Source organism: Poecilia reticulata, chromosome 12 (genome assembly GCF_904066995.2).
Source record: "Poecilia reticulata chromosome 12, P_reticulata-male-v2, whole genome shotgun sequence".
NCBI lineage: Eukaryota > Metazoa > Chordata > Actinopteri > Cyprinodontiformes > Poeciliidae > Poecilia > Poecilia reticulata.
Window position 1 is genome coordinate 3,288,112 of NC_088841.1, and position 15,499 is coordinate 3,303,610.

General features: G+C 38.4%; 1 pseudogene across 1 annotated transcript in view; it reads left to right on the top strand.

Moving 5' to 3' along the window:
- Positions 1-15,421, top strand: part of LOC145547518 (inactive carboxypeptidase-like protein X2) — a 21,314-nt pseudogene extending 5,893 nt beyond the window's left edge. Inside the window, exons 3-21 of the transcript XR_014090334.1 lie at positions 62-106; positions 1,841-1,903; positions 3,090-3,149; positions 3,229-3,297; positions 4,384-4,461; positions 4,548-4,656; positions 5,381-5,520; positions 5,734-5,738; positions 7,734-7,813; positions 7,909-8,053; positions 9,035-9,114; positions 9,210-9,333; positions 9,427-9,623; positions 10,240-10,413; positions 10,504-10,629; positions 10,712-10,958; positions 11,628-11,767; positions 11,882-11,981; positions 12,338-15,421. The product of XR_014090334.1 is annotated as an inactive carboxypeptidase-like protein X2 (transcript). The remainder of the gene's footprint in view (positions 1-61; positions 107-1,840; positions 1,904-3,089; positions 3,150-3,228; positions 3,298-4,383; positions 4,462-4,547; positions 4,657-5,380; positions 5,521-5,733; positions 5,739-7,733; positions 7,814-7,908; positions 8,054-9,034; positions 9,115-9,209; positions 9,334-9,426; positions 9,624-10,239; positions 10,414-10,503; positions 10,630-10,711; positions 10,959-11,627; positions 11,768-11,881; positions 11,982-12,337) is intronic.
- Positions 15,422-15,499: the final 78 nt, after the last annotated feature.

Consider the following 15,499-nt stretch of genomic DNA (forward strand, 5'->3'; position numbering starts at 1 on the left):
GGCTGTTGCTATAAAATAAAGAGATTTCAGTGTGCTTAAAGCTTTGATCTGATCTTTACAGCGAATCAACCCGAGTTTCCAACGGAGCCCGTTGAGCCAGACCTGGGTAAGACGCCCAGCCCGAGTCCTCACAGAGAAGGAAACCCTTACATGTGTCTTTTTATTGCAGTGGTATGACCTCTAGCAAAATCTAATCATTTTTTATTATAAGTATTTAGTGGTGGGGAAAAAACTAAACATTAAGAATTAATAGTTTAAAACTACATTTCTTGTAGCGTAATTAAACCTTTCTAAAACAAAAGAAGGTGAAACTATTTATGCATTTATTTACAGTTGAAACATGATATTTACATACACTGAATAAAAAGACAAAAAAAATTTTCTCACTGTTTGAAGTTAAATCTGACCAAACTTTTCTTGTTTTAACTTAGTTAGAATTACCAAAGTATTTCTTGTTAAATGCCAGAAAATTTGGCGAGAACATATTTTAGACATTTTTTGGAACTTTTCTCAAATTCAAAAGTTTAGATACATTTAATCAGTATCAGGTATAACTGCCTTTTAAACTGTATGACTTTTGGATTTCCTTTCACAAACTTCTGATAGATTAACACACATTTGAGTTAATACACCCGTGAATGTATTCTGTGAAAACATTTTCAATTATCCGCTGAGGTGCCAGTTAAAAAGGTGAATTATAACAAAAAAAAAAACAAAAGCTTCATTTTAAAGTCTTTTATTAACTTTAATTAGGGCCTGTGGTTACTGGTCTATGCATTTTGATCCCAGTTTACTTAAAAAAGGGAAACTGCGGAAATATAAAACAAAGCCCTGTTTCCAATTTAGCGGATTTAATTTATTGCTTTTCTACAAAGTGATCTTGCATTTGAGCCAAGCAAACAAACATCAACATCCACATTGTAAATCAGGGATGGAATTACAATTTAGTAACATTGTAAAACTGATTATTCCTTTTATTCAGCTTCATCTGCTACTAAAACCCGACATGGACCTATGGTTGCCAGATGCCGTTTTAATCAGCATCTTTGCTTCTAGAGCCAAAGTTTTTCCTTAAGCCTTTAACAACAAAACTCTGAGGTTTCTGTGGGTTGTAATTAGTGGTTGTAATATTCGCAGGCAGCGGAAAAATTTTGTTTTCCGCTAAACAGATCTGCAATTGTGATGTATTCAACAAGAAAACAAATAAAAACTGCACCACGCTAACTTTTTTGAAACTCGCCAGAAATGTGCGTATGACATTAAAAACAACTGCAGCACCTGACGCTGACTGATGGCTCAAAGGGATTTTGCTTGTTTGAAAAGGTATCAGAAACACTTCACTTTCTCAAGCTGCGTTTCCAGTCACCGTATAATTGTGCAATTTGGCATTTCGAAAATACATTTGCTTTATGAAAACATGCCGATTTCTTTATTGAAAAACACTTTTTTTTTCAATAAAGATTTTTTGTTGTTGTTGTTGTTGTTGCTAGGATGAGGTGTTTTATTTGGCCATATCAAAATTGGTGTATTTCATAAAACTGAAAAGGAAACACTTGTTTCGCATCACACGAGTCACATGATCAACAACCGGATGTTGCCACTGGTGCAAACCATGAAAAAGACGACATCAGGAAGTAAGGATCCTGGCGCAGCATTTTATATTATTATCATGTGACACTTTATTATTACATTACTATTAATTTTGTATTATGTCAACAGTAAATGTGTTTTCAACTTGAAGTGAAGTTCAGATGAGATGAGATTAAAATTCAGTACAGTAGTTGACTGTAGATATACAAATCATCTTCATATATCTGTGGTGATAATGTGATATTTCCAGACAAATGGATCAGAGGACACAAGAAGGAAGACACAACCACTGAGGTCATCATGTACATACCAGGTAGTTCTCGTCACACAGTGAATGGTTGGGATTTTATCATTTGTATCTGTACTATAGATGATTCTGTGTTGATTTTGTTCCCAAATAACATCAAATTTATGGACAACTGTGGACATAATTTCACTATTCCTGTGGAACAAATTCAGGATTTGCTTGAAAATGAAAATAAAGACATTGTGTCAGACACTTTCAATAATTTATGATATAAATTAAAAGTTCATATTTTTCCCAGTAACACACTTTGTGAAACACATTGTGTTGATTGATTATACACAGCCCGATGTTTTAAGACTATTTATTTGCCAACAGCTAATGAAAACATGATATTTAGGATTAGAATATTACAGCAGGTTTTTTTATTAGATAAAAGGGGATCTTGTAACACTTTATTACAGTAATATTCATTAAATTAAAACATGCATTCTGGTAAGGCTTGTTTGTCATATTAAAATTACTTCATGATAATAGCAACTATTAAAAATATTCATCAGTAAGCCTCCCTGGTAACACTTTATTTGAAGGGGTGTGCACAAGACTGACATGACGCTGTCATAAACATGACTTAACATCTGTCATGAACATAGAGAAGTCTTTATGAATGTTTATGACTGTTGTCATGAAGTGTCATTCGGTAAATAATGACACTTTTAATACAAAGTTGCTCTAAAAGTTGCATTAAAAGTCCATTAAAAATGCCCACCTTGCATTAAATTATCACAATTTACAAAATCATGCAAAGTTGACACTTTTAATGGACTTTTAATGCAAGTTTTAATGGAACTTTGCATTAAAAGTGTCATTATTTACTGAGTGACAGTTCATGACAACAGTTATAAACATTCATAAAGACTCCTTCATGTTCATAACAGGTGTTATGTCATGTTCATGAGAGTATCATGTCAGGCTTATGCACACCCCTTCAAATAAAGTGTTACCGGGAGGCTTACTGATGAATATTTTTAATAGTTGCTATTATCATGAAGTAATTTTAATATGACAAACAAGCCTTACCAGAATGCATGTTTTAATTTAATGAATATTACTGTCATTTTATAACAAAAACTTCCACTTTTTTGATTTCTGTATATATGTTGTTATTTTTTAAATGGCCTCATGTGAAAAGATCACTGCTGAAATATTTTTAACACAATATATCTATATCATTTCTTTTTTGTTGTTGTTCTAGAGGAAACCACGTCTGTTCCATTCGCTGGTCCCTGGTATGAAGAGTATGATTACTCTGACTGTACGTCTTTATCCAGCTGAGAACTATTAAGACTGTTGTCTTGATTGTGGCCGATGAGAGACTTTCTCTGTTTTTCCAGTGGCAGAGGCAATAGCAAAGAAACAACAAGAGGAGGAGGAGAGAGCCCGCAAAGAGAAAGCAGAGAAAGGTAACAGATGGAAAACATTGACTCTTTTAAAGGACAAGTCTGCTTACATGAGGGATCTACAACCACATGTATCTCTACACTCACCATTATGACTTCTGATAACCAAAAATGTAAAAGCATTGAGGTTCAATAAATGAATGAATTGCCGGTGGGGCATCTGACATTTCAGTACAGCCCGTCCAAAGAACAAAAGAACCCAAACAATCAGCATGGGACATGGGTAAACAAGTTCCAACTGCAGCCCTGAGAGGGCCACCCTTTCGTTGGATGAGAACAAGAACATTAGTGTAATTGAGGGGGAAAAAAATTATATCTGCACATGAAAAGCAACATAAAAACACAAAGCAAGAAAACACAAAATCCAAAGATCATTCAAAAATGGCAGATTTAAAATTTTTTCTTAGGTGTTTTCATGAGAGAAATGGACAGAATTGTCACAAATAATGAGCCTAGTGGTGGAAGAAATATTCTTCTTTATGAAGTATTTTTTCTTGTCTTTTGGCTCCAAACTACATACTTGTTTGACAACATTTTCAACAGAGATGGAATGTTCCAAAAAATATGCATTAGTTTTTGTTTAATAGTTTGACAATTTCCTTTTTAAAAAAAGGAAATCTTCAAAATTCCCTATGGAAGATTCAATAAAAATAAGCGGATCTGTGATTCTAAACAAGAGGATTGAGGTCAATTCAGGCTCCCGGGTCGTACAGGTACCGGTCCAGACCTCCGGCTGGCTTATACACTCTGTTATTGTTCTCTAGCAAATCTGAGGATGCATTTACACTCAGAATAAAGTACCAACTGGAAAAGCAGCTGGTAGAACTGTATTTCTGTTTAGGGTTAAATGAGTGAGAGGTTCTCAATAAAACTGTCACATATTGAGATTTTTCTTTGTAAAAGACTTTTGCTCAACCAAATGAAAAGAACATATCACAGCATATTGAAGGATCCAATCTTTCTGCCAAAACAGCAGCAACAAGTTAAGGCATGGCCCCGATTTTGTATAAGAACACATTAGCATTAGTAGGACAGAAAACGTGGCTCTTGATCCTCTGTAAGTTGGTTGTTTGCTTTATAATCCCACAGCTGAGCGGCAGAGGAAACAATGGGAGGAGGAAGAAGCAGAGAGACTGAAGCAGGCGGCTTTTCCTGCTCAGCCAAAAAGTACGACATTGCTTTGACTTACATGGCCTGGTTTGATCCTGAGACATTTGGCAGTGAGATCTGGCATGTTGTCGTCTTTGTGTCAGAGTGTCCTCCTTTGGGCTTGGAGTCTCACCGGGTGGATGACGACCAGCTGCTGGCTTCCTCTCAGTCTCACCACGGCTTTGCGGCTCAGAGGGACGCCTCAACATGCAGGTAGCCTGTAGAAGGAAACGATCTGAACACCTGATACCCCCAGCTGATGCTTTACGATCACACATTGTACATTGTATGATGGCCATAAAACAGACAAACTAATGGGATCTAAGCATCTTCCTTTTGAAGGGCAGCGTTATGTAAAATTGACATTTTTGAGCTTTATATCATATGTTGTTCCCTCATCAAAACGTACCTGGAGTGTTGCTTTGATTTTTTCATGCATATTTGAGAAATCCATTAATACCTGAGTGGATCTAGCGCCACCTTCAAGGCCTCCATTCCAAACTTCCGTCTCACTGAGCGGCCCTTCCCACTCAGCTCCTCCAGACTAGCCAGCAGCAATTAGCAAAAACTTGCACATCTGATGAGTTCATTCTACGAACTACTTGTCAGTGAAACACTGGTAAAAACACTGTTAACGGATTAACAGAGAAGTCATGTTGTTATGACTTCCTGAAGGCGGAGTTTCAGATGGAGCAGGAGTTTTTAAAGAGACAGAGGCCCAATTTCAAGGCATCAAATCACAAACTCAAGTTTCTGTTGAGTCATATTTGATGTGTATAGCATTTTTATGACAACTGGGGTAACATAGTTACTTGATTATGTATTATGTACCTGGAAAAATACATCATACTGTCCCTTTAGATGCTCGGAACAAACGATGCATGATGAAGAATAGAACAGTCTATTTGCAGCTCTGGTTTGTGAACTGTGTTTGCAGAGCTCTGAAGATGAGGAGGACATGTATGGAGGTGCATGGTGTGCAGAGCCTGAGGACAAGGAGCACTGGTTCCAGGTGGACGCTCGGCGAGAGGTGGAGTTCACCGGAGTCATCACCCAAGGGAGGAACTCAGAGCAACTGTGAGTTTTGTTTCAAACAGCATTTAAAAAGGTTGTTTTGAGGTTGGAGGGTTCAATTGATCTCTTCTCATAACACTGGTTCACATTTCATAAATAAAACTTAATCTTAATTTCAATTTTATGGTTAGTGGAAATGTGGCATAGGTTTGAGCTATTTTGCTAAGAAAAAAAGGCCAGGACCTTCATCTCTAAACAAACCCCAAAACGTTACAGTGAAAGTTGGTTGTACAAGGTTCTGACTCTTGCAGACTAAATACAAATGTACACAACAACTTTTGGATTTGTATCTGTAGAAAAGATATCATTATCATTTCACTTTAAATTATTCACCACTTTGTGTTGATCAGTCCATCAAAATTCCAATCAATGAAACGGTTAAAATGAACATTCTCCCCAGATTGCTATATTTGTTCATGTCCCTTCCTATTTGGATTCCGTCAAAAACATTTAAAAAGTTGCAAAAAATGATTTCTACCTTTATCTGGCAGAAGAGAAAAGCCAGAATGAAATTCGCACAGCTGACTAACGATAAATCTAGTGGAGGTCTTAACTTACCAAATTTAAAATTATATTACTGGGCAGCACAATTGCATGCAACTGCAGAGTGGCTAATACAAAATAAATAAACAACCTGGCTGTCATTAGAACAAAGTGCTTGCCCCAAATTAACATTACAGGCACTTGCATTTGCTCGATTGAAACTTGGAATAAGCACAAAATTACAAATACATGGATGAAAAGCACACAAAAGACTTCGAGCATGGTTAGAAAAAGGATGAAAGCTCCACAATCCATATCGAGGGCCTTAAAAATCTCAGATATAATAAACTTTATACCAGGGCAACTTGATTCAGAGTTCCGGAATTGGCAGACCAAAAATCTAACTTTTATTGAAGACCTGTTTGAAGGAGAGATTTTGAAATCGTTTAGTCAGCTTAAGGAGGAATATGAGTTGACTACAAAAGATTTTTACAGATATCTACAACTGAGAAGTTACCTGATGTCCCATACTGAATGGTCTCTTCTTAAATCACGACCCACTGATTTAGAAAGGTTCTACATAAGATTTCCAAGGAAAAAAAATCTGGCAAAACTGTGTCAAACTTATACAAATGCTTAAAGACATCTATGTCGGAGGGATCCCCTGGGATAAAGGAAAAGTGGGAGCTGGAAATGAATGTGGTGATTGAAGATCAGGAATGGGAACAAATATGTGAAACTGGACATAAACTGACCAATAGCCCAACATGGAAAGAATTTTACTGGAAAATAAACGTTAGATACTTCAAAACACCAAGTGTTACTTCAAAATATAATCAATCTAAATCAAATTTATGTTGGAGACAATGTGGACTAATTGGGGACCATACTCACATTTTTTGGGATTGTCCAAAGATTAAAAGGTTTTGGGAGGGAATTAGAAGGGAGATCTCTAATATCTTACATGTTTACATTGAATGGAACCCTCTTGTCTTGGTCCTGGGATTACTCCCAAGTGATCTCTTAAGCAAAGAAAAAAGATATCTATTTGGAATTATGGTACTGGTAGCCAAAAAAATGATAACAATACATTGGTATAAGCCTTTATCCCCTACTATAAATCAATGGAAAGAGAGGCTAGTGAGCGTTTATACAATGGAGAAGATAACAGCAAAATTATTGATGACAACCGATTTATTTAAGAAGAGGTGGAATCCTCTGGTGACACATTTACATTTGACATTGTAGTAAGTAAATATAGATGCAAACACATTGGGGTACTCTGGGTACACCAATGTACTATGTACGTCTTTATCAAAATGTAAGTAAAAATTACTGAAAAAGAATTTCCCTGTATTAAATATCTTATATCTTATACTGGTAATACATATGTAACTTGATGTAAATCATATGGAACAAGGAAGGGAGTACTCCCTGAAACTACAGCTCGTCGAACTGTTCAGATGTTGTTCATGTTATTTGTTTTGTAGTACCGGAATGGATGTAAGTGATTTGAGATGTCAGTTGTTGAGTATGTCTGCAAAACTAATAAAAGTTTTTTGTTCAAAAAAAAAAAAAAATTCCAATCAATGGCTTTGAGGTTTGTAGTTTTCTTGTGACAAAGTTTTTGAGGCAAGAATATTTTCCATGACTGTTATTTTTATCACTATACAAGAGGAAATGTTTTGCTTGGAGGACTGTGGACTCATGACTTATGTTGTCATTTCAGGGAGGATTCGTATCGTCCTACTTTGTGGCCTTCAGCAACGACAGCCGGGACTGGACGGTGCTGCACGATGGCTACGCTGAATGGGTGAGCGGCATCTAAATGCTGTACTCCAGCCAGAAATTTTCCAAGAGAAATCTCAAAAACATAATCCCTCTCTCTATGTGGTCCCCCTCCTCAAGCTGTTCTATGGGAACGTGGACAAGGAAACACCCGTGATGAGTCAGTTCGCCGCACCGGTGGTGGCGCGTTACATCCGGATCCTTCCCCAGAGCTGGAACGGCAGCCTATGCCTGAGAGCCGAAGTCCTGGCCTGTCGGCTACCAAGTCAGTGCCACAGACAACAACTTCAGGACAAACAAAATGGGCTATCAGGAGAACTGCTAAGTTCCTTTACCCTAACACGCCTGAACCATGTGACTTAACGGTCCATTCATTTAAACCAGGCGCACTGAAGCAGGAAAAACATCCAAAAAGTCCTTAAAAGTATTGGCATAAAAAACCCCATCAAATTATATTTCATTGAATCAATCTATTGTTTTCTATACAACTGACTGACTCACTTAAGCTACACTCTGCAATTTGTAGGTAACATTAAAATAGCTCACATTGGGATTTTAGGGCGGTGTATGTAATTCAGGTGCCCAGCTTGTTTCATAACTCTAGAACTACTGAGAAGTTAATATTTAGAAATTTCCATCCAGGGTTTCCTTCCTTTGAGTTAGGACATTCTCATTCACCTTTCCCTGCAAAGAAAAACACACAGCTCTATATCCATTTCTTTAACATGAACTTTAACATGAACTTCATAGACGTCTCTCACCAGTAAGGCTCAAATGACAGCTATTCCAACTGCTAGAAAAGTAGCAGCTTTAACAACAACAAAAAACTCAAAAGAGGAAAATCAAAACCTATGTTAGAGATAAATTTCATTGACTGAAATTTCATTGATTCAATTTCATTGATTTCAATGAAGTACCTTTCCTAATAACTGAAAGAGAAATATTGAGTCCAAAGTAAATACTTGTTTAAATGGGCTACTAATTATTTAAAAAGTAAAATAAAAATGTAATAATTAAATTAAAAATACTTTCAGTAAGCTAGTAAGCTAGATAGCTAGGAAGCTAGTATCTAGCTAGCTAACTGGACAGCTGCTATCAAGTAACCTCTCTAGCTTATTGAGTAGTTAGTCTTTATGAAGAAAAACAGCTATCTCTCTCCCTCTGACTCCAATTTTACTTGAATTGTGGCATGTGTAAATAATGTATTAATTTATTTAGTTTTGACATTATGGGTGTTATTTTACAGGCAGCTACCACAGTGAGAATGAGGTCAATGCGTCTGACGATCTGGACTTCAGACATCACAACTACAAGGACATGAGACAGGTTTTGGACAAGACAGTGAAGAGGAAATTCTGGTCAAAATAAATGAGACATAAATCAGCAATAAATGTGTTCCTTCTTTTATTTCAATGCTTTAGATGATGAAGGTGATAAATGAGGAGTGCCCCAACATCACAAGGATCTACAACATTGGGAAAAGCTCACAAGGCCTCAAGATGTACGCCATGGAGATCTCAGACAACCCAGGCGAACACGAGACAGGTCGACATTTAGACTTCAGACCATGTCATAACATCGCAGATAGAGTGATTACTTGGGAAAAACTTCACTGACGTTACCTTACCCCATCTTCAGGTGAACCCGAGTTTCGCTACACAGCAGGTTTCCATGGCAATGAGGCTCTGGGTCGGGAGCTTCTCCTGCTATTAATGCAGTTCCTCTGCAAAGAGTACAGAGATGAAAACCCAAGAGTGCGACGCTTAGTGGACGGAGTGAGGATTCACCTGGTGCCATCACTGAACCCAGATGCCTACGAGCTCGCCTATGAGATGGTACTGTACCTCAAGAGTCACAACAACATTAATGACATCTAAAGTTTAGTCTGTCTATTTTAAATGACTAGAAAATCTACCTAAAATGAAGCTAAAAAGAAAGTACATCCTTGTAACAACTTTCTAAGTGTTTGGACATTAGAAAAACAGTCTCTCCATATAGGTTGTGTAACAACACTAAACCCACTCCATGATTTCATAGCTTGTAGAACCATCTTCAGTAGCAAAAACACAAAGCAATTGTTTATGTGTAGAAATTCACCTGTCTTCCACTCAATTTGGAAGAATTTTAAACCACTCTTCATCTTCATCACACAACATTGCTTTATTGTTTGGATCCCTTAATTTGGGCAAAAATAGAGCCGTCAGATGCTCGGCTGCAAAGTGCCCAAATTATAATTCCTCCTCCATTGTGCACCTTACCAAACATTATTTAGTTATTAGTAGTTTTTAGTATTGTTTAAAATTTATTGAGTCCTTGATCTTTAAAGCCAAAATGTCAGGCATCTTCAGTAGCAAAAACTGAAGCAATCTCCTGTTGGTTCTGTTCTAGAAAAGTGAGTCATTTATAAAATCTATATGTAGAGTTTTATATTGTCCTCCTGCTGTCCTGCAGGGCTCAGAGATGGGAAACTGGGCGCTGGGTCATTGGACTGAAGAAGGTTATGACATCTTCCAGAACTTCCCAGACCTGAACAGCATCTTGTGGGGAGCCGAGGACAGAGGCTGGGTACCTCGCATAGTGCCCAACCATCACATTCCGCTGCCAGAAAACTTCCTCGGTGGTTCTGTGAGTGCGCAAACATCAGAGGCTGATTCTGTATTTACTAAACTTCCACGAATATATTAACAAGTATTTCTTTCTGTGCCATTATTTTAGCTTGCAGTTGAGACCAAAGCCATAATTTCATGGATGGAGCGCAATCCATTTGTGCTCGGAGCCAATTTACAAGCAGGAGAAAAAATGGTGGTGTACCCTTTTGATATGCAGCGTCCTCCAATTTCTGTAAGGTTAACAGGATAAAGAACGTCATGAATTATCTTCCAATATGTACAATTATTGATTCTGTGCCATTTCGCTTTGTTAGCTAACCGACAGTCGACGTTGGAGGGTTAATGCTGAGATGAACGAAGAGACCTGGGCTCGTATTCAGAGGCAGAACGAAGGAGCGCTCAGAGAGACTCCTGATGATGCCATGTTTCGCTGGTTGGCAATGTCATACGCACACAGCCATCTAACCATGACTGAGACCTATCGGGGATCCTGCCACGGTGATGATGTCACTGGAGGACAGGGGATTGTTAATAGAGCCAGCTGGAAACCAGTGGTGGGCAGTGAGTAGAAGATGGCAAATAGCCCAAAGAGGAATGGGCACTTTTTGTCACAAAAAAATCAAGACTGGTCGCACCGTATAACCCTCCTGCGGTCTTAGCAGTATGCTCAGGAGGAGCGCAGCAGATGTCACGGTCAGACAGCAGGGAAACAGGGGTGGGTTGTCCCAGCAGACTGACAGTTCCCAAAACCACACACGCATACACACACACACACACACACTCACACACACACACACACACACACACACACGCACACACACACACACACACACACACACACACACACACACACACACACACACACACACAAAACCTTGTAAAAAGATCATGGGTCCAAATGACCCAATCTCCTGAGACCACAGGAGGGTAAAAAAAAAAGAAAAAAGAAAGCTAACTCAGAGTAAGCACTAATACTACATTTAACTGAAAGGGCTAAGATGTAGCATCTGTAGTGTCCATCTAAAGAAATGAGTTTCATTATTTGACAAAGAAAATCACTGGGTGTTCAATATCCAGGCGCCATTTTCCCACTGCATTTTCCCCTAGGCTTAGATATTTTCTAAAGCTGTTTCACATTCAAGATTTCTCCTAACCCTAATCCAATAGATAAATGCATCTGCAATACAACTCTTACAAGATAATAACAAGCTCCACAAATCTCCTCCACAGGTATGAACGACTTCAGCTACCTTCACACCAACTGCTTTGAGCTCTCCGTCTTCCTCGGCTGTGACAAGTTTCCTCATGAGAGCGAGTTGGCGCTGGAGTGGGAGAACAACCGCGAGGCTCTTCTGTCCTTCATGGAACAAGTGAGCACAAATTCAGTTATTTATGGGGAAGAGAGTTTTATTTCAGAATATTTATATTAAAAAAATGACCAGAAATTAAATTCTGTTCTGAGACGACTTGCCCTGTTGTTACAGGTGAATCGGGGAATAAAAGGTATAGTAAGAGACATGGAGGGAAACCCGCTGCCTAACGCCACAATAACTGTGGAGGGAATCCGGCATGATGTCAAAACTGGTACGCTAGATTTGATCAAGATTTTATGTTTCACACAAAGTGGTGTGTGCTGTGAAATGGAGGGAAGACATAGTTTACAAACTTTCCATAAAGACCAGATTTAGAGTGTGCACCACTAATAATTCCATTCTCTCATCAATGTTCTCCTTGGCTAACATAGCAGTTTAGATGGATATCCATGTCATCATTCTTCCAGTTCACAATTGGATCCTAATTTGTGTCACTCTGTCACATAAAAATCCATTAAAATACAGGGAAGTTTGTGGTTGTAGCCTGACTATATGTTTTTTTTTTTTTTTAAAAGAGGGTACATGTATTTTAGCAAGGTTCTGTACTAATTAAACGTGTCTTTCTAGCTGCCAGCGGGGATTATTGGCGGCTGCTGAATCCCGGTGAGTACAAGGTGACGGCCAAAGCTGACGGCCACACGCCTCAAACGCGGCTCTGCATGGTGGGCTACGACACTGGAGCTACTCCCTGCAGCTTCACCTTAGCCAAGTCCAACTGGGACCGCATTAAAGAAATTATGGCGCGCAACGGGAACAGGCCCATTCGACTCGTCACCAAAACGAACAGGGTGAAGTCTACCGCTTCGAGCACTACGGCACAGCCCGCCGTCACAGGGGAGGAGAGTCAGGCCAACTCTCAGAGAGCCGAGCGACTCAGACGGTTCAGACTGATGCGTCTACGCAAATTGCGCGAAAGGTTAAGAGGCAGAGTCACCACCACCACCCTTCCAACAACAACGACGACGACGACAACTACAACACAACCACCTGATGCTGAGAGCACAACTTCCTGGTACGACTCTTGGTTTCCTGTGGACAGCTATACAGAGAACCCGTTTGACACCTTCATATTTGGCTCAGCACCTACACAAGAGTATAATTTTGAATACACCATTGATTAACAAAAATAAATAAATCACTATCTATCTGCACAACTCCTCAATAACCACACATTACAAACTACTACTTCTACAGTCTTTTAATGAGTTTTCTAAAGGAAGAGAGATGCACCAAAAAATTTGCAGTTTTTCAACTCAACTGATCCAGAGTAGTGACTAGTAACTTTAACTAGAAACTTTAAATCTGATCAGTAAACGCACCGTGTCTAAGAGCCAACAGTTTGAAAATGCAGATATCTGTGGTGTGAAAGTGGTTGCTTAGAAAGACTTTACAGGTCTCGGTACTTGTGCACTGTATAATATTAAGACAGAGGAAGCACATATGTAAGATAACAGGAAGGCTGAACATGCACTGCTTGAGCAAAGAAAAAAATCACTAACTGGACTGAACAAGTCTCCTCATAGATAAGTATTGCATAATATTTCAGCCAGCAACAAGTTATTTAACCCCAACTGATGCAATGTGTAAAAATAAATTTTAAAGTCACATCCTGTGGTCGAAGAAAATATATTAGTCTGTTTAAGAAGGGTCAGTTTATTATCAGAACTGTCCAACACATTAAAAACTGGAAGGGAAGGAAACCTGGGAAGCATCGTCCCTAAGGAAGAAATATGGTTGGAAAAAAATCCTGAATGGTCATGATCTGTGACCACTTGAGTGTTCGGTGACATCAAACCGAAGACTAACAGTGGAACTCGAAGCAATGTTATGTTTAATAACAAAAGCAAGAGCATTTCCACTCTCACAATGTGGAGGGAACTGAAGGGCTTTTGGGACTGAGCAGCTGTAGAAAACTACTGACCAGGGAGGCCAACTGGAGAAAGAGGAGCAGAAAAATTGGACTCTAGAGCAATTTAACAAGGTCAGGCAAGTGATGCATCCATCATGTCTAGTGTCTCCTTTACAAGCCTTTGGCGGCATTGTATATGATCTGGGGTTGCTGCAGTTCTTCTGGTCAAGGTTTAGCTGACTGCTTGAATATAATGAATGACCAGGTTATTCAGACTCGTCCCCCAACTCAACCACAGAATCCATTAAGAATCTTTGGGATGTTCTGAAAAAGACTTTGCACCGTGGCCAGACTTTCCCATCACCAATGCAACATCTTGGTGAAGAATTCATGCAACACTTGATGAAAATAAATCCTCTATATCTGAGACGACTTTTTTTCAGAACCTCATCAAAAGGTTCTGAAATCCCACAATATATGCTGTAATCAAAACTAAAGGTAGTTCAGAGGTGCATTAGTTTGAGACCTGTTTGGTTTTTTTGGTCAGGCAGTGTGATACAGCGACGTTGCACTGTTCTGTCCTCAAGTGATCGATCTCTGTCCGTCATTGAACATGATGGATTTGGGAATGTTGTCAGAAAGGTGGAAATCTCCTAATTAGAGGATCTGAATTTTCTATTGCAGGGTCTCAAACTTTAGTCCTCGAAGCCTGGTAACCTGTAGCAACGTGTCCCTGATCCAACACACTTGAAACAAAAGGGTATTGTCTTCCCAGCAGGTAGTCAAGTTCTTTAGACATCTGGCAATGACCTAGTTATTTGACTTGTGTGTTAAAGCAAAGATGCATCCGAATGTTGCATTTAGCATTTTTCAAAGTGGAGTTTGACATCGGTGTTCTAGGGAATGAAACTGAAGATCAATGCCGACAGTCACAAATGATAACTACAACATAAAGTCTGTAATCAGTTTTTGTTTCAAAGGTATTGAAACTAATGTTTTAAACTAATGTTTTAAAGTCCCTCCTCTCCCCAACACATGGCATGCTAATAGAAATATTTAGCAATCCCTCACAGTAGGAAGGGTAGAAAAATGTTTTGAATACCATTCTTATTCCTGGCAGTTTTTCAGGAGAACTGGGAGTCAACCAAGATTGGAATAGGCAGGTAAAATCTTCACAAAGCCAGAGACTGAAAAATGGTCTCGAAACTCTGATGAATAAAAAGAATGGATTTTTATGAGGCTTTCACTTTAAAGCTACCACTGAATAGTCTGCAGAGCAAAGACTGGATTAGAGTCAAAACAAATTGAAAATACAGGTACATGTTTAAAAATTTTACATGTTCAGTATTCTTTACTTATTAAAGAAAGTTAAATTCACATACTGTATGGACTCATATAGTGAAATATTTCTTACCTTTATTTTTGGTCATTTTTGTGATTATGACTTACAGAAAGCGAAAATCCAAAATTCAGTGTCTGAGAAAACTAGAATATTGTGAAATATTGGAAATCATGGTGCCACAGCCTAATCAGCTAATTAACCCAAAACACATGTATAGCTGTCAAGGTTGATTGGAAATTGTGAAAGGGAGAGTTTGTTGGCCAGTTGTTTTTTTTTATGCATCTCTACGTTCCACTGCAAACAGAACAAGCAATGTTTTCACAAGTAAACTTGCACGTTTTGTTTTTGTATCATCTTTATTTTTTTACACTGATTTCTTGTACTGGCTGAATGCATTAAGATAAAATATAAACCGAGTTGTTATGGTTGGAGTGGAAACAATAAAGGTTTAAATGTACAACAGTTTGTCATGATCAGACCTTTGTAATTAAACATTTTTATTTCAGTTCACCCTTAACATTTTAGAGTTTAAAATAAG